Source organism: Mauremys reevesii, linkage group 7 (genome assembly GCF_016161935.1).
Source record: "Mauremys reevesii isolate NIE-2019 linkage group 7, ASM1616193v1, whole genome shotgun sequence".
Taxonomy (NCBI): domain Eukaryota; kingdom Metazoa; phylum Chordata; order Testudines; family Geoemydidae; genus Mauremys; species Mauremys reevesii.
The window spans coordinates 26251079-26275907 of NC_052629.1; the positions used below are offsets into that span (position 1 = coordinate 26251079).

The 24829-nt window shown below is 40.8% G+C and overlaps 1 long non-coding RNA gene across 1 annotated transcript in view; it reads right to left on the minus strand.

The window, feature by feature from the left end:
- The window catches only part of LOC120369484, a 119477-nt gene that overhangs the window by 91456 nt on the left and 3192 nt on the right, over window positions 1-24829 (minus strand). The window contains exon 2 of the long non-coding RNA XR_005583178.1: window positions 22320-22407. This is a non-coding gene — a long non-coding RNA (uncharacterized LOC120369484). The remainder of the gene's footprint in view (window positions 1-22319; window positions 22408-24829) is intronic.

The window sequence follows — 24829 nt, forward strand, 5'->3', positions numbered from 1 at the left end:
ACTGTGTGCAGGGAAATGGGACTTTCTGTAATTTTTTTTTTTTGCAAATAATCAGAACTGCATCAAAGAAATACCTAACTCCATCATCACTTTCCCCTCTAACGGACACAACCTGCAAGATCCCAAATATTGGCTAGCTGCTCAGGTCAAAAGAGGTCACAACAGAACAAGGAGTAATGGTCTCAAGTTGCAGTGGAGGAGGTTTAGGTTGGATATTAGGAAAAACTTTTTCACTAGGAGGATGGTGAATCACTGGAATGGGTTACCTAGGGAGGTGGTGGAATCTCCTTCCTTAGAGGTTTTTAAGGTCAGGCTTGACAGAGCCCTGGCTGGGATGATTTAGTTGGGAATTGGTCCTGCTTTGAGCAGGAGATTGGACTAGATGACTTCCTGAGGTCCCTTCCAACCCTGTTATTCTATGATTCTATGATCATTCTATGTATTAACAGGCTATGACACTCACTGTCTATACATTGACTATGCTCAACTTAGACAAAGTATAATTGCAGAATAAAAGCCTTGTTCTTCTATGTTATGCAATGGGAACTATTTCGGACAGCCTATGCTTTGACAGTTCCCAACAGTGCAACACCTGACTATCAGCTTTTCTCTCCTACAAGAGAACTGGTAAAGTGGCAAATTGCTGTATTGCTAATGATGAATAAAAATGCAGACAGCTCTTTAGGCATTGAATGCTCCAGGTACAGATAGGAGATATACTACTACTATGCTTGTAAATTCCTGAAGTATTTTCTGCACATTGATAAATGCTTGAACCTCTCAGTTTCATTTGCCTGGGCAGGGTGGATCAGTTATCTGACCAAGGGGGGAAAAAACATTGAGTGAATGAGCAAATCATGAAAATTATTTTTTTTTATTGAGAGAAGATGCTAGAAATATAGAGCCAGATCCTTAGCTGGTGTAAATCAGTGCAACTTCACTACCACAAAAAATTTGCCTCTCCCTCCCCAATAGTGCTTATTTCTATGTCTGAGTAAAAAAACTAGTTTCAGTGGTTACCTATTTGTAACAAAGTACTCTACCAGCCCTCACCTGCACAAACCACTCTTCATACTCTGCAAATCACCATCAGCGGAGAACTCTTAGAAAATGTGGACCATCTTCCATACCTTGGCAGCCACCTCTCCCAAACAGCCAGCATTGACACAGAAATTGAATACAGGATCCACTATACCAGAACATCCTTTGGAATATGACTCAAAACGAGTCTTCAATGATAGGGATCTGCAAACAGGCACCAAGATCTTGGTTTACAAGGCAGTTGTCATCCCCACCCTTCTCTATGGGTGTGAAACCTGAGTAACCTATAGACAACATCTCAAGCGGCTGGCGTGGTTCCAACAGCACTTTAACATGGCTGTGTAGTCGTGGCACCAGCACTGGGAGCACTATTAAAAAACCCACCTCTACGACGGGAGTAGCTCCCAGCACTGGTGCGTTGTCTACACTACCACTTTACAGCGCTGAAACTTGCAGCGCTGAGGGGGGTGCTTTTTCACCCCTGAGTGAGAAAGTTGCAGCGTGTAACGTAGCAGTGTAGACAAGGCCTAGCATCAGCGTTCTCTCTGCAACCAACATCAGCAGTACAGAAGCGCAGGTCATGAAACACCAACTCTGCTGGGGTAGCCATTGTGCTGCATGGCTGTAGCACTTCAGTGTATACGTACATCAACAGGAGGGGCTCTCCCATCAGCATAGGTAATCCACCGCCCAAAGAGATGGTAGCTAGGTTGATGGAAGAATTCTTCCATAGACCTAGTGCTGTCTACAGGAGTACTTAGGTTGGCTTAACAGTGCCACTCAGGGGTAGTTAAACTGACCTAATTTTCTAGTGTAGACAAGGCCTAAGAGTTTGAATAGGAAGCCATCTGCGGTAATGACAAACAATTAAAGCCACTTAAAGGTAAAAAAGAAATTTAACAAAACAGAAGTTTGCCCTGTCTGTGAATAGTAATAAGAAACTATTTTCAGTATGACAGAGGAGGGAGTTGATTTGGCTACTTCCACCTTTTCATGTTCTGGATGTATATATATTTTCTTACTATAGGCTTCATTCTATGCATCTGAAGAAGTGGGTTGTAGCCCACGAAAGCTTATACTCAAATAAATGTGTTAGTCTCTAAGGTGCCACAAGTACTCCTGTTCTTTTTTTAGAGGAGGGAAAAAGCACTCTGTATCCATTCACTGAAGAAAATACTTTATAGGGTGGGAAGTGTTTTCACAAGCATTTGGATTCTGGTTCTTGAGAAACCAGTAAACTCTGCAACAGGCTGAACCTGGTGGGTTGGGAGGGGTGTAGATCCAGGTTTGTATTTTATGGTTTTGTTTTGTACTGTAACTACTTGTTTCCACCACTTTCCCGAGTCTAGTTAAATCCTTATCCTTTCTTAAACAAACCTTCATTTGTTTTATTTTAAGTGTTCTCCAGTACTGTGTGGCTCACAGGAGCAGTGGTTTAAAAGTAAAACTGGTAAACTTCTAGGGTACACTGTAACTTTGGGTGCAGAGGAGCTGGAGTTTCTGTACGTAGTCAGTGTCAGGGGGTGGATATATCTGTGGAACAATTCAAAGGGACTTGGGGATAGAGGTACACCTGCAAGGTGAAGACAGGGCTGGCATAGCCTGGAAGAGAGTGCTTGAGTGGCTGAAAGGCTGGTGGTGTTAGAGAGCTGACACCCAAGAAAGGCTCTGTCTCTGTACAGGCAGGAGGTAACAAGATGACTCAGTCCTGAGTGCCCCAAGAACCCTCACACTATCTCTTGATTAATTTTATTGTTGTTCCCACATTAAACTTTTATTGTTGCAAAGGTTAAGGCTGTGCAATACTTAGCTGTGTCTTTTATTATAAGTAGGTAAGTGTGTGTTTATAACTTGGATAGTAGCAAATGAGGGGAATTTTCTAACTTTCATCTCACAAAGGGATATTACTATTAGTTGTATGGCACTAGATTCTGCTGCTCGTAATATCAGTTACCCACAAAGATGTATCCATACACTGCAGAGCTTTCTTTTAAATTAAGTTTTCAAAAGTTAGTTGGCACAAGTGACGAAAAAATTCATAGCTTTAAGATAATTTGTTTAGTTCTACCTCTACCCCCACTCATCCCCACCAAAAATGGAAAAGTGGATTGTGAGAGTTGGCCAGTTCCTGACACTTCAAGGACCTGATCCAAAGCCCATTGAGAGCAATAGGAATCTTTCTCTTGATATCACAGGGATTTGGATCAGGCTCTTAAGTGAAGTAAATAAATCAACATGTCAGATGCATCTCAATCTTCTGAACAATTTAAAGATGACAGACTGTTTTTAAAAATAGGATCCTAAGCAAAATCCTTGTGGACTAAAATTCATTGTTTACATGACAACAATCAATAGCAACAGCTTGCTAGAATGCAACATAATTAAATTATCAGTGTTTAGTCTTCAGCCTCACAGATGTCTGTAGGATAAGTTAGCATGAAAATATCAATATTATAATTCTTCCTGAACAAAACACGGTCTTGCAATTCTCCATGGGGTTGCTTTCAGCAATACATATTGTTCATCACAAAGACGTGTGTAAATGAGTGATGACCACTTCATTTCTTCCTTGTTTTTGTTCATTTGTTGGTGGGTTTTTTTGGTTTTTTTTTGAAGGGATGTTAAAAGCTGAAATAAATGTGGGCACCTTAAACCAAGTAGTTTTCTGCTGAGTAGAAGGCAGAATTATATCTTCTCTCCTTGATGGAGAGAAAGTTGATACACAGGCCACAATAATTCTCATTAGCAGTATTGGGAGTTGTATGAATCCAGGCAAAATGAAGCGAGAATATGTCCCTGAACATTTATTTTTGTGTCTATATGCCTTTCGACTTGCCAACAATTCAGGAACCTACCCAAAGCAGCGAGGTTAGATTAATGGAATAGGGGCCAAGATTGTTAGGCAATGATACTTTATACATCTCTCTCAACCATTCAGAACCAGCTTTAAAGGAGCAGGAAACCAGGGGGTTGGGAGAAAGAAGAGATTTTGACTATGTAAGCACTTAAAATAAAATGTGCTTGTTGAACTACTTTAATATGCCCTCCCTACATCATCCAGGATGTTCCTATCCCAGCTGAGCAACTAGTTCACTCAATAGCTTTGGGCAAATAACTTGGCCTCCACCAACCTCAGTTAACTCATTTGGGAAATAGTAAAAAGACACAGATTTTGAATCTTCCTAGGCAAGTCAATTACAGCAAACGAAATTGCTGCATGTGTAGTAGACTTGATTTTTCAGGTCTCTTCTACATTGTGCTACTCAACTACTCTACTGTATATTGTATCAGGCAATGCTGACACTGACCAAAATCCCTTATTTTATTAGCAGCCATGATCTGTCATAACCTACTTTGACAGCCAACATGATATAAATATCTGTAATCCAATGTAGTAAGAATAACATATAGCAAACACAAACTTAATCAAAAACCAATTAGCAGGGCCAACTAAACCTTAGAAAGTAGGTAAAGGGCTGAATTCTGTTCCCATTTACACCAGTGTAAACGCAGAATGATTTTAATGAAGTCAGTGGAGATACGTTAGTGTAGAACCGGTGCAAGTGAGACCAGATTCAGTCCCAGTGTCTGCATTTGTATTCCATCCACAGACAACGTATAATCACAGGAAACCTTTCTGTCAGATCATTGCCTCATTTTAACATGAGCAGCTAGTCAAAGTTTGGAGTCTGGAGACTTTCCAGCTGCAAGTAGAAATTGATGGAGGCTGGTATTTTCTTTGATAGAATCTTGTTTCTTTACAAGGAATGTATGAAGTCCTGCTTCTCCAAACTCAGGAAGAAGCAAGAAAAAAGGGAGTGGTTTCTTAGGCCCAGTCTTCACTTAAAACTTAGGTCAACATAGCTATGGCACTCAGGGATGTGAAAAATCCACACTCCTGAGCACCCTGACGATGCTGACCCATCAGCGGGCACAGCTACTTCAACAGAAGAATGCTTCCAGCAGCCTAGGTACCATCGCTCGTAGAGGTGGAGTTCCTACATCAATGGAAGAACCCCTGTCACTGTAGTCTGCATCTACACTATGGAAGTACGGTGGCATAAATATGGTGCCACTTATGCCACACTAGTAAACATAGTGTAGGTAGGGTCTTAGCTTACAACCCGAAACCTCTATAGCCAACTCACTGAAAAGCTCTCTCTCAAGCTTTTTCCATGGTCACGCTGTGCTCACCAGCTATTGCTTGACTTTCATGCTTTTGCCTCTGACTTTCTCTGTTCTCAGTTCCTGTATCACCAGCCTTCCCTTAACCTCCTCTTCCCTTCCCCTCAAAAGCCCTCTGACCATTCAGTCTAAATTCTGGTGATTCACAAACCACTTTTGTCATAGGTGGTTTCTTCTGATTAACTCATCCTCACACATATGTTAATTGTAGGGTGCATCATCACACCTGATCTCAGTGAAGTTTTAGCTCAACCCACAGCAAGGTTTCACCCAGCTCATAGTAATAGGAAACCTTTTTTACCCAGTGAAAAAGCACAACCTTCTCTCTCTCTCTCCAGAATTATTTTACATTAAGAATCATGATCAATTCAACATTACTCTTTTATCCATCTATTTTCCACAAGCTGAATTAGACATTTCACCATTCGTTTATTTTCATTTAAATAATATACTGTAGGAGCACACTAGCAAGTCAGGAGGCAGATCTTCTGTGTGACATATCATTGCCTGGTGTTTGTTTCAGGTTCTTTTTGTTTGTTTTTGTTTCCTGATGTCCTACAAGAATCCAAACTAAATTACACAAAACCTAATCTCTAATGCCAGACATGATTCCTTGTGCTCCCCTGAAAGTAAAGGCTGCTCCCACAAGCCATTCCAAAGGAGCAGAGACCTTTCATAGCTCCCATAAATAAAACCCAGCTGTAAGGATTCAATCCATTGTAGCTTACACTTATGTATAAGAGGTTTGGTTAGACCATATTAAGTTTGCCTTTGATCTTTGAAGCATAAATATTTTTAAATATTGTTTAAACCTTGTGGAAGTCAGTGGGCGTAATCACTGCCTTTCTTTCATGATAAATGTAAAGAAGCCAATCATTTATTTTATGTAACCAGGCAGCAGAAATAATAGGAGCAATATTCAAAACACAGGGACATGGCAAGTCTAAAGGAGAAGCTGAATCGTATGGCCCAAGAGGGTTCCGTGGGGACTGAGATAGCAAGCACATAATCTAAGGCAAAGAGTGGTGGAGCTGTGTACATCTGAGTCTCAGAGAAAAGCAAAGATCAAATAAGCTCCAGACAGACACAGAAGCATCAGTATAGTGGTCCTAGGAAAAAGCTGAGAGAGCGCTTTTGGGTTAAGTACTGGCTGAAAAGACGTTTGGAGCTGTGAGCAAATAAATGGTCTCCTATTTGATTCCTGCTGTGTGCAGGGAACCAGAACTTTATTCTTTGTAAAAAAATTCCATCCAAAAAAACCCAAGCAAAAACAAAAACAAGACAAAAAAAACCCCACACAATACAGACTATCATCAATTTCTCCTCCTAGCAGAAACCACCTGCAGGGCCCTGAACTTTGGATAACTGCTCAGATAAAAAAGGAGTAACAATATTAATACAAATTGCTTTTTTTCATAGATGTTCCTGTTTATCTTTCTTCTCTTGATTCACAGTACTTTGCTCTTTGTTTCCCTTCCTCTCTATCCATTTCTTCTGTGATATTCAGCAGACTGGTGCATTATATTTTATGACAGCTGGTAACCTTGTAAAGGGAACAAGGTTTGCCATTTCTGTAACACACTTGCTAAGAAGGTTTGCTGGAAATGGATGAATATTATGTTCTAAATTGCCTAAAAATTCTTTGATGTAATGTATGCAAGACGATAAAATACTAACAATGCAAGTATATAAAGAAGAGTAACACTGCTCTACTTAAAGCAGAGCTCACTATAGACGGCTCAGTGTCTCCACATTTCAAATCACATTAAAACAACACACAAGGAGTCATCCCAGGTTCAACGAAGACTAGTAATTCAAATCTTATTTAAGCAATGTTCAGCTGTAAAAGGCAAAAATAATTTGGATCTCATTTCAGGTGACTTTCTCTTTAAATAAAATTTTATATTTGAGATATAAACATACCATAATAAGGATGTGCTTGCATTAAAGGCATTTTGTCACGGCTCAGACCTCAAATTAGATCTACCAACTTGGTTTTGGTTTGCACATTTCACTGTCCTCTCTGGCTGGCTGTTTAGTTCTGATTTGCAAGGTGAGTATTATAATTCACAAAATATAACAACACAAAGAAGGATCCTGTTCTCTACAATGAAGGAGAGGAGGCTTCCTGGAAGTTTACAGGCCCTACTTTCTCCTTGTATAGCAGAATACCTGGATGGTGAACAGACTGTAAGCCACCTTCCTCATCAGCATCAGGGGTGTTCAGAGTGCTTTGCACTCTGGCAATCATAAACGGGTAATTTATAGAATCCTCACCTGCACTTCAGACCAAAATGGCCTCCGTACTGAAGAACCCAATCTCTGTCCTCCCACTTCAAGTCTTGCACCAGAGACAGTTCAATTGGTCTTGAAGATCTGACCCCAGTAGTTTATAATCCTGCCAGCCTTGACTTTCTTCCCCTAACTGTCATCCTATGCAACACAGCCTACCTTCAAATATACTCATACAACTCCACGGAAGTGGGCAGGATGGCACAAGTGTAACAGAACAGAGTTTAGCCCTGTTTGTTTCTCTTTGAGAAATCAAGGTGTCTCAGTGCCACAGATCCTAGCAAGTTCCCCCTTCCAGCCAACCACTAGGTCAGCCAAGCATCTCTATTCTGGCTCCCCTGTGATGTGTTAAGCTGTAGGGCCTCAGCAGGCTGCAGACTAGTTCCTCCCTTGGCCTCTCTGGCACATTTCCTGGGTGTTGACTCTCAGTATGCTATCCCTTCTCTGAAATGGGGCTCCTCAGCCCACCTATCCTAAGCCACAGGACCAGCACTGATCCCTGATATACCCCAGTTACTTAAACACTTCTCCCCCAGAAGCTTCTGGTTTACAGTTTAACTCTCTCAAGGGCATGCAGCAGTAGTGAGCAGTTAAACAGAGTCAGTGTCTAACACCTTTATGCTCTAACATTTAGTCATGTAAAGCACAAGAAACTATTGATTCTACAGAACAATAAGCATCTCAAACCCCGATGTCCCTCACTTTTATCTCAACCTTCCCTTGTGAGTCCTTGGGGAACCACTGGGATCCAAAAAGACAAGCTAACAGGGCATCTCCTCATATAGGTTGTTACATGCTGCCTGGTCTCTGTCCCTCCTGGAGCCCCCTACCCAGTTTGTGACATTATGTTTTCCTGCCTCACATTTCCTCTTCCTGTGCATCCCACTGCTCCTGTGTGTAGTTAAATCCCTCCTGGTCGCTGAGCCTAATTTCTACTGGTCCTACCTTCCTGCCTAATCTAACTAAACTGGATTTCCAAGGCTTGAGCGGCTTTTAGCCTTTGTAAGGTTTAAGTAGCATCATTAACCTTAAGTATTTCCCTTTGTATCTGTCTGGTATGTCCCTGCTACATGGCCTGTCAGCAATGATCCACATACATAGAGGTATTGATGATGCAAAGTTTTTCAGTTAAAAAATTCCTGTAATATCAATCAGAATTCATAAATGGTATAGACAGCCATAATGGATTACTAAAAGTAAATTAGTGTTTTATGTTTCTTGGTTTAATTCCATAATTACTAAATGAGGTTTCCTTAATAATTTATTGTAAACATCATATCTGTGCTAAGCAGTAATATGCTACTTTGTTTAATTCTCTTAATTGTTCTTCAAGCTTTTCTTTAAAGCCATTTGAATTTTTACACACCAAAAATACAGATTAATATTTCTATTAATATGTCCTGGCATTTCATTTTGAAGTACATTTTACAGAGTAGTTGCATAGGGTCATAAACGTCACATGTCATAGACTGCAATTGGATGGTTCTAACCCTAGTCAGGGCCTGTTAACTGGCCCCAATTCTATTCCTACCCAAAGTACACTATCTGGCACACACCCTAAATCTAGTCTGGGCCCCATGAACTTGCCATCTAACCCATGCTCATGAACTAGTACTACAATAGGCTAGAAGCTAACTGGCCCCAACTCTCTCATAGATCATAGATTATTATTAGGATTGGAAGGGACCTCAAGAGATCATCTAGTCCAACCCCCTGCTCAAAGCAGGACCAATCCCCTCCTTACACCAGACCAGAAAACTTGACCTTCCGTACTCTTAGGCTGGGAATCAAATTTCATTTCACTTCTAGCCCTACAAAATCCAAAAGCTAACCACCATATCCCAGGCACATGCTCTGGCTCCAAGACTAATCCTAGCCCTCACCTTCAAATTGGTTTTACAATCTGGTGCTAAACCTAGTCAGAGAATACAATTTTGACCTCAATTCTTGAGGGGGCCATTTAGGGATCTGGGGCAAAAATTTGTCTGGGTATTGGTCCTGCTTTGAGCAGGGGGTTGGACTAGATGATCTCCTGAGGTCCCTTCCAAACCTGATATTCTATGATTCTAACAAGCCCTCACCTATTCCAAGAACAAGCCCAAAAAATGCCACTTGATTGGACATGTAAAATGGCACACACTTTAAAGGTAAACTAAACCTATGAACTGGCCTCAATCCTAATCCTAAACTGGCTCATAAATTTAACATAAACCTAGCTCTGTCTCATGAAGTGCGGCTCAGCATAATCCTAGCCCCCATCCATGAACTAGTATACAATTAACTATCTTAAGAAAACAAATTGGTAGATGTCAGATTCCATGACCATACCAACAGTTTGTTCTCCACTTATTTCGATGTCACAAGCATTATGTAATATGAATTCACAACTCTAAATCTAAGCCTAGTTTAAGAGAAAAATTATTCATTTAACTCTGGATTACAATGGATTGCTGCTCTGTTTTCTTTTTGTTCTCAGTTTCACAGATTGTCAAGAGATCATTTAAAAAATTAACTGGCAGATCTGGAGCAGAAAAGCAATGTCTTGCAGATGCACTGGGGGAATCCTGAAGTGTATGGCACAGCTAGATCTGGATTCATTGTGCATTTGCATTTTGCATTGCTTTGTTCACAACATTTTGTGTACCTGCTAAAACAAATGATCATGGTTCACATGATCAGGCAGGAATTGCAAAATATTTGTATTTAAAATACAAAGTAATGCCTTAACCACAGTTGAAAGGGTTCGTGCAATTATGTATGGGATTTCTCATGCAAAAAAAGTACTTTTTTAGGTAGGACATAATATAGTGCAGAAACAGAGGGGCAATCTTTCATGTCTGTAAACCAGTCTTCAGATCCTACCTTGGGTCACAAATGAAAATGTGATTGGTGATGTCATTCTTGTCCCATTTGCCCATGTCATAAATCTGCCACACAGTTTCATAGTCTTGGCAATTTCTGCTCATGAAAGGCCCGATCCAATGCCCAGTGAAACCAATGGGAGTCCTTTCATTGACTCTTACATGGTATTGTGTAGTCTAAAAAACTAATGGATATTGCAGGTGCACTGGCAGAGCTGCATGGGGAAGCTTGCAGAGCATTTTGTTTTGCCACTTATGCAACAGTTAATTTGCAATTTTGAAAGAAAAACTGTATGGAAATAATGGGGAGTTGAGTAGGTATCATTTAGTTTTATTCCTAAAGTACCCACCGTAGCAAAATCACTGGCGGCATATACAACCAAAAAATGTCAAATTAGAAACCAAACACTCCAATGCAACCACTCACACATTTAGGCCCCAATCCCTCTGCCAAAAGCAAGTAAAATTATATCGTCACTTATTTTAATAAAGAAACTGATTCCTGTGATATGGACCATGGCACCGAGCATGTGGGAGACTGTGAGATGTCATGTATATGACCTCAATCTATATCACTGCTACATTTTGCCATTTAAAATGTGTAAAGTGAATGGACTGATTCATAACATATTTGGCTGATCAGCAAGTTAGAGGAGTCGGGGGGGGGGTGTATAGTCAAATATTGAATTCCAAATTCCTTACCCAGGTACAGAAATGTAAGTTTGCCAAAAATGAGGCCTCACACACTGCTGCTTTCCTTCCAGATGCCACGTCCCAACAAGATCTCAAAGATACTGAGATGTCCTTTAGGAAAATGTGGGAGAAATTCTGAGATCTGTACTTAGTTTGGAGTCAAGGAGAGTTTGAGTAAAATCTTAGAAAGGACCAAATCCTAACATCCTTTATCTTTATTTTCTCTTCCATTGTAACTTTGTTTCTGTGGCATTACCAAAGTCTTGGGCTATTTTTAGCTGGATTATTAAGAAGATGCATTACTTGTATTATGCTTGTTCCTTCTACTGGGATTTGTACTTGTAAAGGGAATGAAATAAAGGCTATGTTGTGTCAATTCCGCCATTGAATTCATCCTGGCTGAAGGTTCTTTAGATATAGATATACATTTGTCTGTTGCATCTCCCCTCTTTCTTCGTCCCTTTTAAAGACTACAATAACTAGGGGAATGGACAAGGGGAAAGAGGCCACTTTAATTGAACATCACATGCCAAAAAGATATATTAATAATGTCTAGGAAAACTAAAAAAAGCCAGCAGTATTATTTCAAAATCATTTATTTCTTGGAGTTCATGAAATATAGCTATATGTGCCCTGGGCATCTATCCTTGGTTGGGCTGTGCCTAATATAGACCCAAGGAATTAGAAAAAAGAATGAAAAAATATATTAAAAAATAAAAATATAGTAAGATCAGAACTGAAAATATAGATTTGCTCCTGAAGTCCAGCAGCAGATAGGCAAACCAATGTAGGAGAGCCGCCCTATCCATTGGTTCAATGTCCCTGGATAAATGAAACAGAAGCCTAAAAAAAGCCACTCACCCAACAGTGAATGGATGAGCCCTCTTAGGGTGTGACAGGGTTATATACTCATTCACATTCCAGTCATCTAGATTTGGGCAGGGAGTAGGATAGGGCCTAGTACAGCATCTCTGCCCCCCAGTTGAGTTTCTCAGGAGTTTACCTTTTCCGGGAAAAAAGAAAAGAAGAAAGAGGGAACCCCAACCCCCAACAAACAGCCAGTCCCAGACAAGCCACCAACCTCTCTTTGTTCAGGAGGCGGCATTTGTCAAGCCACAGTCCAGTTCAGTACCTGCTGGTTAGCCACCAGAAACTATAGTCGAGCCTACCTTCACTTCAGGAAGCTTGAACCATCCATAGGCAAGAAACAAATGGTTAAATATTCATTTTAATGATAGCACTATCTGTTTCTACCGTGCAAGGAAAGATCAGTTTAATTTCAAAGACCTTTAGAGAAGAATGTGGCATAGTTCAAATTCGGCTCATTGTAATTTGCACTCTTATTCACTCCCTAATAACTGGAGCTTAGTGTTCTTGTCTCCTTTCAGAGATACCATTGTCAGAGTTTAATATTCATATATGCAAGCATGTGTATCACCTCCCTTTTTGGTTGATTAATCTTTAACTCAGAAATGAGATGTCAGTCTTCTACGAATACAGGGAAGGAAATAGACTCTTTAGAAAAATTGACATAGTATTCCAGTTATCCTTTCTTTTTACCCCAAATACATTCCCTCCTCTTGGTCTGTCTTGGCCAGCTGTTGTATTACATAATGTGAAAGGGAGCAACTCTGCACCTTTTCCACAAAAAGGGGAAAACTTAGGACATGCCTCTAACAGTAACAGAATCAAGTGGATAACTCCAAAGAATATAAATTGAATTAAACTATCAAGCATATGTTTTTTATTAAACATATTAACAATTAAACAACAAACAAACACTTTGTATTTATACCGTTCCTTTCATTCAATAATATATCTCCTTGCACACTTTAAGCTCACAACACCTGTGCAAGATAAGATGGAAAGACCACCACTTTACATATTCATAAGTTAAACTGAGGTGTGCATAGGCTAAAGGTGCCCAAATACTTAATCAAAAGCTTTGGCATGTAGAGAGAAAATTATAAATAGCATCTATCAAACCATCTAAGGTTCCGACTGCTCAGCTTGTGAATCATCTTCACCTTTTTTCATTGTTAACATAATACTGGGCTGATTCACAGACATCAAGATTTTCTACTCTGTTTTTTCTGTATCATGTAATTCAGTACAGTGCAACTTTCGGCATGGGGCCAATGTACCTTAGAAAACTTTGTATCATTTTACAGGGAGCTTATTCTGCAGGACTTAGTGTTTATCCTTGTAACTCCTGTATTACCTCTTGTATTTCTTCTTAAAAGACATTTCCCTCAAGCCTGTATCAGTGTTGACTATCAAGTACAGCCTCTGGAGGAAAGCCCAGAACTTCCAGCTCCAGTCCCTGCTGCAGAAGGAGTGGGGACATTCTTTACTACACTATCTATTTCACAGGACTCTGAAGTAATTACCTGAAGGGACAAGGCAATCTCATTATTCACCAGACTGTCTCTCACTCTCTTTATTTGGCAAGTTAACAATTTCCCCAGTTTTATTTTCTCATTCATAATAATTGGCCAAGAGTGTAATATGGCCATTTCATCTGATGTGGCACTTGGTACCTGTTAATGTCTCTTTTGAGGCAGCTCAAAGAGAATGAGGATTTGGGGTCCTGTAACTGTATCCGTGAGGATATTCTGATATTTCCTTACCTATTTAATAGTTCCTTTTTAATCCCACTGTGACATTAGTTGAATATGTAATCGCTTCTCTATTAGAAGACCACCTTGCAGGCATCCCAAACCACTAGCAAAAAAAGCAGCTGTGCCTGCATTTTGACTCAAAACCTTTTGATCCATTGTTTAATAAATTGTGATGGGTGGGGAATGGGGGTCCCAAGATAACTGTAAAATGAATTACCAACATATACTATCAATGTTCCTGTAGTCTTGATGTTAGGTTAAAGGTATCTGGGGGCAAACCATTCTGGGTAATAGTTCATAAATTTCTAATGGGTCATAATGCTTGTGATATAAAAATAATCTGTTCTATAAGATTCTGCATCTGATGAAGTGGGTATTCACCCATGAAAGCTTATGCTCCAATACATCTGTTAGTCTATCAGGTGCCACAGGACTCTTTCTTGCTTTTACAGATCCAGACTAACACGGCTACACCTCTGATACTTAAGATTCCCTTGTCTCCTGAAGCAGTCAACTGATTGTGATTGTTCTATAGATTTCTCCAGTACCCTACTGACTAGCTCCTCTTATATATATAAACCAAATATATAAAAAATATATAAAAACCAAGACCTGAGCTGTTGCATATTGAGTCTTAAGAATGCCATATTTGAATGTATTAAAAATGCATAAGTAGTCTGTTCAAATGGGCCTCTCTTTGGATCTGACACAGAGTTTAGCAACCACATAAAATAATTCATTTATACACACAAGGAAATAGTGAAAATTTGATCTGGTAAATAAAAAGAGCAAACTCATTTGCTGTCAATAAGTAAAACAAGAACAAAAACACTCAAGAATCACACTTTGCCATTTACTTCCGAAATCAAGATGATACACAGACTATAACTCCAACTTTTATATACAGAATGCTTCCAAAGTGACTTCCAACGTTATGAAAGGGACATTAAGGCACTTCTACATCTTCCTGATCCTGGGGATGCCAGGCCAGACCAAAGCACAAATTAAAGCAGACTCAGGGCTCCCTGGCTTGTAATTGATGCCACATAACCATTTTGCCAAACAGAAATAGCAGGTTCCTGGCAATGCCCTGCTACAATGGGAACAGTCAAGATAGGGTGGCACAGGAACTGCTATGCCAGCTGTATACCTCCCGAGGATCCCTGCCCACTGGTTTTGTTGTTGTTTTTTATTGTTTTACAGCAAAATGGGTACAGCCAGAGCCAGGATCTGGCCCAATGTTTTATCTCTGTGAGGAATCCCATTTCATGGCAATAGCACTATCTATTAATAGATTAATATAATACAGGTACTGTATAGCCAATACAGTAACCTTAAGCCAGTATGAATATTTTAAAATGCATTTTCTGTTTAATATGCTTATTAATTATAAACCCACTATATACAAGTTCCTCTACAGTAGATTTTCTAGGGACGAGGCAATGGATATTTTCTGTTCTTTTCTCTATTCATTGACTGGAATTCTGTACTTTACCCTGCCATACATGTGAATGTGGATTTCAGCTCATTTATTCAGTTTCTTCTTTATAAAAAAGATTTTATAAACATTGGGAATGAATTTAGAGGCTAAATCTGCAATGTAGCTATTCAGAATGTGCTGGATTTAATTTTCTTACCCCTAAGCAGCTCCCTGACTAAATTAAGAGACATCTGCTTCTTTGTACTTCCAAAATAAACCCTTAGTAGAGAGCACTATGCAGCGAATTCTGCTGTAACTATTCCTATGTTACTAGGCTGGGGATTTAGCTGGAGAGCCTGAGAATTCAAGCAAAATCACTTCTAAGAACCTGTACATTGCCATTCAATTCCATCTCATCTAGATCTTTGGTATTATCTATTTTCTGTTCTGATGCTCTGTTTTCTTTTAATTAGTTAGCAGAATTGTTAGTGAACTATATATATCAAACTATTTCTTTGATTCATGTTTAGCGGAATGTGCCTTATTACTGTAGTACATGGCAGGAGAGTTCAGAGAGACTTATCCCATTCTTAAGTTGTTGTTTTCATTATGTTTAGCCATTACGAACTAGGTTCTTTAAAATGAAGAGGCCACAGTCACGTGTTCAAAATCTGTGGACGCCTGGTGTGTCCATCAGGTAAATAAAAGCATTAGCTTCAATAATGTTCAAAGATGAAGAATTGCACCTGATTAAAAATGCAGTCATTGAAAAAAGAAGTGGGAACAAAAATGTGTAACGCTAACTCAGCAATTGCTTTGTGCTTAGGGCATATCCTGGCACCTAGAAGATTTTCAGAAAATCTAGCTACAATAGTAAAGGAAAACAGGAGACAATGAGGAACCCTAGTCCAGGGACAGCAACTACAAAGAGGCTAATCAATTTGTCTAAAGCTAAGCTAGGATTGCATGGTCACATGTACTGGCCAAGAATCATCCCCTACAGCTTTCCCCTCTGTATAAACAGAAGTTCAAAGTTAAACAAAAAAAAGCCTTGTGGTAAAATAGCACTTGCTCGCGTAATTAGCGATAGTTTCATAATAAATATGGAACAAAATTAAGATTGCATGGGTGACCATAACTGACTAGAGTGCTTGACTTTTTCCAACCTTAAATGATTTTATATCTTTTTAATATAGTTTAATTATTATTGAGCCAAACTTTCAGTGTTCTGGGGAGAGACAGAGGACAGTGAAGAAGTTTGCATTATTACTCTCATGTCTCCTGTAAGTGAATTAATTTCCTAAAAGTATTTGACTGCAGTTGAATCAGTTTGCAGTATTAGAGGCATAGCCAGTGAAAAAGCCAAGGATGAGAAGGAAGGAAGGAAGAAAATACATTTCTTCTCTGCTATGGATTTTAATCTTTTTAATGCATCTTCAGCTAAACTCAGTGAGGTAGGCAGCCTCCAGCTGACTTTGGGGTTCACACAATGAGGCATTGCCTAGTCATGTGTACTGAGTAGAATTCTGTAATAAGCTCCCTGGAAGGGTTGCATAATATTAAGAATCCCAGGACTCCCAAGCAGCATCAGCATGGTCTGTTGGTCTCTCTGTGCTGTTCAGTTCTAGGCAGAGGTCTTCTTGACCCAGAGCCAGGAACAGTATGGCCAACCCTGCAGATAAGGGCCTGTCTTATAGCCCAAACAATTCCTTTAATGGCCTGCATGCTTAATGAGAATCAGCTGGTAGTTCATTCCTCCAGGACTGAGAACTTGTACACTCAATTCTGGGTGCAACAGATATTTCCCCTCCCCTATAAGGAAGCTTGGAAGCCCCATTCACCCCCTTAGAGGGAAGCAGGGTACATACACCTACATTATATGTACCACTTGCATCCAGCTAGAGCATGCACTACAGAGTGAAGCTGGATCAAAAGTGGTACATATAAAGTTGTACATATCTGTGTAACAGAATATACCAGTGTTCCCATGCTATACATGATAGTCAGGATCTTTGTATACAGTATGTCTTGTAAGGTCTCATTTAAAAACTTATTGTATAATTTGCTGATCAGTAATACAATGGCAAAATGTGCACAGCAGTGTTATATATAATGTTATAAACATACGCTGAAATCATGACCAAAAGTAGGTTTTCCAGAGAAGTCTGGGGAGTGGCCCAACCAGCTCCTCAGAGACAAAGGGTAAGCTGATGCCTCAGGCTCATGTAAACAAATCTGATGGACCATTTAATCTCCTAAGTGTCATCCTTTGGCAGAAAAGGGAGGGGGAAGGAAACACACACACACACACATCTTAGCAAACAGCATGTAGCTTCCATCAACACACACTGCCCTGCTCCCAGCTGGAAATGCTTCTCAAAGGGGGAACAGGACTATAAAAAAGGGGCAGACATCCCAAGGCGCCCGCCTCCTTCCAGTGCCCATTGCATTCACTGCAATTGAAGAGAAAGGAACCAGTCATTAGACTCTCTGGGAGGGGGCCTGACCTGAGAGTTTGGTCAGTAATCTGCTGAAGCTTGTGGTGAGAAAACTTTGCTTTGAACCCAACATAGTTTGATAAACTAGGCACCAGTAAGTGTTTTATCTTCATTTTTGTATCTTTCATTTGTAACCATCTCTGGCTCACATGCCTCATTACTTTTATTCACTTAAAATCTCTTTGTAGTTAATAAACTTGTTTTACTGTTTTATCTACTCTGGTGTGTTTAAGGTGAAGTGTCTGGGTAACAAGTTGTGTGCATATTATTCCCATAAAGGAATAAAAGGGACTCAATATATTTGTACTGTACAGCAGAGGGCTGGGCAGTACCAGACATACATTTCTGGGGGGAAATCTGGGACTGGGAATGTGTTGGGTCACCCTGTGGAAATCTTTAAGACTAGTAGAAGCCAAGATGTGGTTGGCTGCAGCACACACAGACATAGTTGGGAGGGACTTAAAATGCTGGAGATTGTTTGTGAGTAGTCCAGGTTGGAGGCTACAGCAGCAAGGCATTGTAAAGGGCATCCTAGGTCACAGGACAGGAGTCACACAGGAGCTAATCATTAGTCTGGATTGTAACCTGGTGCGTCTCAATCTGGTGCACAGATCTGATTTTGTATAGTGCAGTCCTAAACATCCCTGTCTAAAGCTACCCCTCCCGTGGCAAACCATGCACAATTGCCTCTGTTTCCCCTTTATAAGGGCCATACAAAGGAATATTAGTCTCACGCAGCAGCAAATTCAAACCCTTTATATTAAGCGCCATGGTCTGCAAATTGCTTGTAGCAAAGATGGTTCCTCTTAAAACTGCTAAGGAAAACAAGGTTACAACACAGCAGCTCTTCCATGCCATTCATAGGTCACCATTCCCAGATCACCCACTCCAGCTCCAGTAACCACTGTAGCAGTTCCATTAGACCCCATTCCCAGGTCCTACTCTCCAAGCCTCCTCCCTGAGAGTTCCACAACCTACTTTGCTCCTACGAGTTCTTCCGTAACCCCAGTGAGGGCTCCCTACACAGTGTTTCACTCCCCCAGGCCTATTATTTTGGAGAAGTTTATGGCCTATTTCATACAAACTAGATGATCGCATTGGTCCCTTCTGGCCTTGGAATCTATAAATTTATGAGGGCTCCCTGTAGCTTTATACTCTCCAGGCCTCCTTGTCTGCGAGTCTGACTCCTGTTCTTCAAGACATCCCTTGAGAGTCAACCCCTTGCTTCTGGGTAGGGCTTACACTGCCCACATTGGTTCTTCCCTTCATTCCTAGGGGCAATGCATAAGCCTTCCTACAACTTGGCCCTAGCTCTAGCCCATCCTCCCAACCGTTTTCCACAGAACTCATTACCAGCAGCCCAGTTACTGCTCTCCTGCAGCTCTTCCTCTCAGGCAACTCTGCTTCTTCTACCACTCCTCTGTTCTCAAGCAGCGATCACTTGCTTCCTTCCTGAGTCTTTCAGGCAGTACTCACCTGCTCCCTTTTCCTCAGGGTCTAGGTGCTCTCTGAAGCCTAATTATGGTCAACTGATCACTCAGAAGTGCACTGGCCTCTTCTCTCTTAAAAAGACCAGTATATCCCTAGGATAATCCACCATCCTACCATTTGTGCTACCACAGCATCCATTTTATAGTTTTGTCTCCCTCCAAAAAGTGATTCTCCAAAAGCATTGCAAACCTAAGTGCAGCTAATGTGTGACTGATATCCATGCCATCTGTGAGGTAAATTACTAAAATAAATTCCCTGACAAGAGTGTCCAGACTTCCGACAGTCCCTAATTAAGCAATCGCTCTTGCTAAATCCACAGAGATAGTCATCCAATAAGCCAAGCACTAACAAAACACCTGTTCTACACATTCAAGTTCTTAGACAAGCTCCAAAAACAATAGGCTGTATTATGGCATGGCTGTAACAACTCCAGCATTAAGCTTGAAGCTGGCTTCCCTTTATAAATCCTGTTTTTAAAAACTCTTCCCTCAGCAACTTCTGCAGGTACAAACCCATCTTTTGGAAAATTTCACATGCTGCATTTTAGCCAAGGCTGAAGTCTTCCTGAAAAGGTTTTAAAAACCCACACACCACAACACACAAAGTTTCAAAGTCAGTGTTTAGAAAATATGACTGCCTGGTATATTTTCCTAACATTTCCAATTTCTTTTTGTTCATTGTACCTCTGAAAGGACGCAACATACCAATTCATAACACGTTTTATTGGCCTTGCTGAAGTTATATACCTTTAATAGTTAAGATGATGGAGGAATGAGGGGAGAAGGGATATTTTAAATATTAAGAGTTGTTTAAAAATTCATACACATGTATAGATCATCAGTATTATTCACATACACACACCCTTGTTAAAGAAAATGAAAGTGGCTCAAGTATGTTCTCAATACTAGCAAGGAAATCCTGACGCTGCCAGTCTCCAGCCATTATCACACTGCCATCATTCCTCTCCACTATTGATGTGTCAATACTCTAACATACTCAACTTAATGTTAATACTGACACCCTCAGGGCTGGTCTACACTGGGGGCGGTAATCGATCTAAGATATGCAACTTCAGCTACGTGAATAGTGTAGCTGAAGTCGAAGTATCTTAGATCAATTTACCTGGGGTCCTCACAGTGCAGGATCAATGTCCGCGGCTCCCCATGTCGACTCCGCTAACGCCGCTCGCTCCGGTGGAGTTCCGGAGTCAACAGGACCGCGTTCGGGGATCGATATATTGCGTCTAGATGAGACGTGATATATCGATCCCCGACAAATCAATCGCTACCCGCCGATACGGTGGGTAGTCTGGACGTACCCTCAGTGTTGTTACATGGGCCAGGTCCTGTGAGGGGATGAGTTCCTGGACCTCCCACTGAGTGCAATTAAAGTACTGCATGCATATCTGAGCTCCACATATACTCATAAGAAACTAATTTGTTTGAATATCACTGTCTTAACAGACAGGTAAAATTTAATGCTAATTACAGTTAAAATCCTTTCCCAGTGTTAATGACTTCAGAAGATATCTATGGAGAAATTCAATGGAGTGGTAAGTTTAGGAACAGTCTTTATTTGCATTTCACAGAACAAATTCAAGATAGCCATAATTCTTTCACTTCATCCTTGCCCCTCTCAAAGCCTTGCCATTAATCAGAAATTTACTCTTCACTGCTACAAAAAGGTTCAATACCATGGGACAGCTAGTGCACATCAGCTCTCCCTCTGTAAAATCCCAGTGGAGACAAGGTACTGTAATTTTAAATAGTGTTTCATTGGACCTGATTCATGATTTTTAAAATGTTTTGGAGTTGACAACTTAAATTTCTATGCAAGCAGATATCAAGAAACGTGAGCTCTAGCCCTGGCTCTGACATACATTCCTTCTGTTGTCTTAGGAAAGTAATTTAACCTCAGTGCTGCAGGTACCCCATCTGCAGAATGAGCATACTGACTCACGGGAGTGTTGAGAGATTTCATTATCCAGCTGCTATTCGTAAAATGCTTCAAAAAGGAAAAGGGGAGGGGGCAGAGAAATGGGAGCAGTATCAATAGGAAACCAGCAGCCAGGCCATTAATCCTGTTGTGAGATCTCAAAGCTGTGCTTGAGGGGTATAGAAAGGGTGCACATCTCACAAATCTTGTCAGACAGCCTTGGAATGTTGCTTGCTTATGGTGGCAGCTGAAGCAGGACCTGCTGGCTGTGTCACTGGGGCTAATGTGACAGAGTGGTCGCAGTTGACCTGCAAGGCTTGAAAGGTTTGTGGCTCAATGAAAAAAAACATCCCTGTAGCTTTAAAGGATCTCCAACAGGTGGGAGGTTTGAGCTGAAAATCTGCCCTCCCCCCACTTTTGTAGTGGAACTGAGGTAGAACCAATAGATGTGGGGGGAGAGTAGAGAAAGTAAATAGGACAGAATTGAAACTGTTAAATGCTCTTTGGAGAAGTCAAAGGTAGCATCCTGTGCCATCAGAACAAAGGTGACCACTTCCCTTATTTACCAGCAAGGGTGCAGTGTTAAGACACAACCATTTTAAATTATACTTGAATGAACACAGAAGTATCAGTTCTTGTGATAACATTGTCTAACTGTACTGAACTCTTAGCTATATGTAGATTATAGGTGCCCTCAAAACACCTAAAATACAGTTGATTCGATATGGATCTATGGATTTTCTAATTCCTGCAGAACTGATGCTAGTTTGCATAAAAGCCAAATCCCTAGATGTAGGTGAGTCACAAAATTAAGGTCTTGGTTAGGATCCAGAAAATCATGTTTTACCACTTTGTAAAGAGATTTGAGGACTATGGACACAAAAAACACTGTACAATTGCTAATATTGTATTATTACTACCACTACAATACTATCTTCCTCTCCCAAGTGTTGGGAGCATTCAGATGGGAACTTGGTTCTGGCTTATCTTTCCTACAAACAAAAACATAGTCAGGTACCTTACTGAGAGATTTAACAATTGTGTAATTGACAAGACGAGGTGGGAAAACCCCTGAAGTGTTGGGGCTTAATATGAAATGTTTAATACAATTAAGTTTATATTTCTGTGTTCCTGTTCTGAGTATAAACCATATATTGTGCTGGAGTTGATAAAACCAGGCTACGAGTAGATAGAAATAAGTCTATTTAGCAATGAAAAATTAATCTTCATATGTTTGAAACACCTAATTTTACAGAAGGTGTCACACTACAATGGGACCTACTTGTCTTCCATTTTCAGGTCCCATGTTCCGTGTGCAGTCCATTCTTCAGCAAGGAAGAGACTATATGACCTCTGTGGCTGCTGTTCATCTGCAGGGGAAAATGTAGAGATATAGAATTACATCATCAGATGGACTTTAAATAAAGGACTCTCTACAAAGAAGAAATAGTGAGGGTTAAACCAAGGCTCTGATAATATATGAGGAAGTTAATCTCTTATTGCAGGTTGCTGACAGGCTAGCTTATCGTGTCTGTAAAACACATTATACATGATTTCACCAAGGCATAAAACTACCAATGGCCTCTAAAAAGGGACACACTAGTAATAAGAGGGATACTGAATCTTTTCTGGTCTTGTCCTGTATCTCTTTCCTCTTGCTGGAGTATTAGCCAGAAATTACTTATTACTTTCCCATACACTCATCTTCATTCCGCTCATCAGTTTCATTTATCAGGTCTCTCTACCCAGACTTGAGCTGAGTCTGCCTTTACTGGAAAGAAGAGAAAAGCCAGTTAAGAGTTAGAAACTGCAGTAGTAACAGCAAAAGTAGTGTGTCTGGAGACAAGAGCAGGGAAAACTTAGGAGTCAGGACTCCTGGGTTCTATTTATACCATAGCTGGAAAGTTTATCTTTCAACAGAGAAGATGGTCCAATAAAAGATATTACTTCACCCACCTTGTCTCTCTAATATCCTGGGACCAACATGCATTCAATACTACTGCAATATACTGTGATACTAAGCAACTCGTATAATCACTTATTTTGGGCTTGTCTATACTACTCGCCAGACCAGCAGGCGGGGATCAATCTAGTCTAGACATTTTTAAATCTTCATGAATATCTGAACTGTAATTAACTTAAACAATCTGGTATGTTTTCAGCATGTTTGACATCTTTTTGAAGACTTGACGCAATAAATCAACTGCTGAGCGCTCTCCGTCAACTCCAGTACTCCACCGGAGTGAGAGGCGCAGGCAGAGTCAACGGGAGAGCGTCAGCAGTCAACTCACTGCAGTGAAGACACCGCAGTGAGTAGATCTAAGTACGTCGATCTCAGCTACGTTATTCATGTAGCTGAAGTTGCGTAACTTAGATCGACACCCCTCCCCACGTAGACCCGGTCTTAGTTTTCCCATCTGTAAAATGGGAATTTTCTGCTCTTCCCTGTCTCACAGGTATGCTGCAATCTCTATTAATGTTAGTATATGCTCAGAGATCCTTGGAGGTCTCACATAAACAGAGGAATCTTGGGTCTGAGTTATTTTACTTTCATATTTGGCACTGGTACAACCACTACTGGAATACTGTGTCCAGGTGTGCACAATTCAAGAGGGATGTTATAAATTGGAGAGGGTTCAGAGAAAAGACCCGCAAATGAATAAAGTATTAGAAAACGTGTCTTATGGTGATAGACGCAAAGAGCTTACTCTATGTAGATTAACAAAGAGAAGGTTAAGTGGTGACTTGATTACAGTCTATAAATATCTACATGGAGAACAAATATTTAACAATGGGTTCTTCAGCCTAGCAGAGAAAGGTACAACACAATCCAATAGCTGGAAGTTGAAGCTAAACAAATTCAGACTGGAAACAAGCATAACAACACACACACACACACACTCACATAACAGTAAGTAACCATTGGAACAATTTATCAAGGGTCATGGTGGATTGTCCATCACTGACAATTTTTAACTCAAGATTGAATGTTTTTCTAGAAGGTTGGCTCTAGGAATTATTTATGGTCAGTTCTATGGCCTGTTCTATACAGGAGGTCAGAGTAGATGATTACAGTGGTCCCTTCTGGCCTTGGAATCTATGAAGGTATGTGACAGTGCTGGCAAAAGCACCTACTGAGTTCCTGGGGGAAACTAACAGCCCCTCTCCCAGCCTAAGCAGAGAAGCCACTGAGCTCAGGGGCCAACTAATGAAAAATAGGGACAGGACTGAGGTCATAGGGTCAAAATCAGGGGAGCCAGAGGGGAACACCAAGCAGAAACCCTGGACACTGCTCCTCAAAGGCATCCAGGGAGCCAGTGGACACAGCTCAGAGGAACTCTGCCCAGATACATGACCTGAGGGAGGAGCAGGAGCCCCAGAGCCGCAGAACACCTTCCCATCCAGCATCGGCCTCCTGGTATGATGGATGGCTGTCTTGGCCAACACCAGGGGGAGGTTGACAAGGAAGTCTTGTGACTTCATGTGGCCACGGATGGAGTGAGTGTGCATCAGGAAGCACAAGGAAAAGTACAGCTGGAACCTAAAGAGAAAGTTCTGGAAGAACCAGAAGAGGGGCTCGATATAAGTGTGCACCTGGGTCTCCCTCATGCAGCAAAAGGGGTAAGTGTCAGGAAGGGGGTGAAACAAGTCAGATACATGCCTGTGCTCAGAGTTCCATGAAGGAGCCATCAATTTATATCCTCAGTAGGCCAGGGGACCAGGGTGGAATACAGACTGGCCTACCAGGGCTCCTCACCATGAGCAGAGATTGGGAGGGCAGGGGGGCAACAT